The sequence below is a fragment of the Etheostoma cragini genome, chromosome 8 (genome assembly GCF_013103735.1).
Source record: "Etheostoma cragini isolate CJK2018 chromosome 8, CSU_Ecrag_1.0, whole genome shotgun sequence".
Taxonomy (NCBI): domain Eukaryota; kingdom Metazoa; phylum Chordata; class Actinopteri; order Perciformes; family Percidae; genus Etheostoma; species Etheostoma cragini.
In genome coordinates, this window is record NC_048414.1 from 25,333,198 (window position 1) to 25,335,600 (window position 2,403).

Genomic DNA, 2,403 nt, shown 5'->3' on the forward strand with positions numbered 1-2,403 from the left:
GCAGTTCTGAAGGCAAAAGGGGGTCCAACCCGTTACTAGCATGGGGTACCTAATAAAGTGGCCGGTGAGTGTATGTATCCCCCCCTGCATTTTAAGGAATAATATATATTTATTTACAATACATTATCCTTTAAAAAAGAAAATTGGTGTCCTTTAAAAGGTTGGATTTTCCTATTTTTTTTTAATTAGGATCAATTTCCAAAGGATGTTTTTTATTCCTCTTTTTAATCAACTTTAGCATGGGTGTGTAAACATTTTCACGCTACTGTATACTTACAATTTGTGAAATACGGTTTCTACTTGTGTATCTTTGAAATACTGTGAAAGAGAGCATAAACCAAAGCCTATGAGGGGGTTTAATTTCCAGGACGTGTTGGCTTGGTGTGGGGACTTTAATGCACGTAACACATTATGGGTAAATGAGACAGGTCAGGTAATGGAAGATTTATTAAATGAAAATAATTTAGTGTCCTTTGGAAATGAAGTAGCATTGGCCAATAGGGAAAAGGCTGAGTTAATGGTAAAAGGTTTTACTTCAGAACTCAGGGAGGACAAGGCAGGGACAAAACTGAATCTGAAAACAGGAAGGCACACTAAAGGACGCCCAGGTACAGTGCTCACCCTCTGCTAGGAGTTTTGAAATTAATTACTGTGGATCTAGATGGTTCTTTATAAATGCAGTGACAGACAATTATCTTTTACCGCCTACTGATTATGTTTTTTGTGTTTGTCTGTTGTCTGCTATGTTCAGATTCCACTACATTCATGAAGTGTCTTTTTTAGAGCTGAAACAGTGAAGAGGGGAGTCCATATATACAGTATATACTGTATATCTGCTTGAAATGGTTTATAAAAACCATGTGTAGCAATATGTAATTGAGGAGGTGATGCATCAATATCAAATTATTGACAGGATACTCATTATTGAATCGTGTGCAGTATTTTCCACTGTGTAACGGATAAAACATGTCATGCCATGGAGCATTATGACATAAAACACCATCAAAACTGCTCTGTATTTTTATCCCTCATGTTATCCTTGGGTCAAATTGGACCCGTTTTCAGGTCATTTTAGGTTGTTTTTCGTCATAGAAAATGGGCCGTTGAAATAAGCGCTGAAAATAAAACATTAAAATTATCAAAAGACTTTTGAAAAAACATAAAAAAAGCACCCACAACATTGAAAAAAGGGACAAAAAATGTGAAAAAGCAAAAGTAATGAAGTTTTTTTTTCATGGTTGACGGGAAGACAACGCAAGGATGAGAACATAGATATGAATTACCAGAAATACTTGTTTTTTTATATTGAACAGTCAAACAGAGAACATGTATCTCAAAAGCAGAAGTTACGATAATTAATAATTTAAAAAAAACTATTCCAATAAAAAATGCCTGTACTTTCCTTTAAACTGAACTTTCTGATATGCCTCAGTTCAATATTGCGCCTTCTACGATCATGTTAAATAAAACATATATGAAAAATCCATTGAAAATAGGACATTTCTGTAGACAATCTGGGATATGTAACAGTAGTCCAGCATTTTATCTTGGGAAAAAAACTGTAAACTAATAATAAAAAGCGGAATACAAGATGTTAAACCACATAGTACACGTCTTCATGATTAGCTATATACATTGTTTCAAATCCTGATTCCCAATTGAAAACAATTCATCGTTGTGCCCTACTTAGATAAGAAGTCTGGGAACCATTGAATGCAAAATTGTATTCTAATAAGTTATATAATTCATATTTGTAGGTTCACTGTAACACAAAAACACAATTTTTGTAATTTATTTATTTATTTTATTCTATGTTCTATAGTTTCATGGAGATGAATAAACCAAGTTATGCTATATTGAACGGTACAAGTGTCAACTGTCATTTAAGCCGTTAACCATGGTTCTGTAATGTTTACACGAGAAGCTATTAAGCATTAAATAGAGATATGTGGAGTTAGGCAGAAAAGGGGCCAAAAAACGCAGCTCCGGAGTATATTTGGATCCACAAGGACTTCATCTGCACAATGACAGGACTCCACTGGAATAAAGCGGTGAGATCATTGTGAGTTGTGTTCTCTGAACACTTTGCTGCTGCAAAACTGTGTGCAAGGTCTTTTCTATAGCTACTCTGTGCACATAATCCCCTTTCAAGATGTATAGAGTGTTTAGATGAAAACGTAGGCTTGTTTTAGTCTGCTATATTATCTGTGTTTGACAGTCAGTAGAGGGGTTTTGTTCTCGGCACTGCAGAGGCATGGGAGTGTATGACAGCCATTTTTGCTAATCATGTTTTCCAGGCACATATTTCATCAGCTGCTCACTGTTCCTTGTCTGCACTTATCATACTCCCCTCCTCCCTGTTCATTTGGCCCCCGCTTTAATTCTCTTAAGACTGTTCCACCA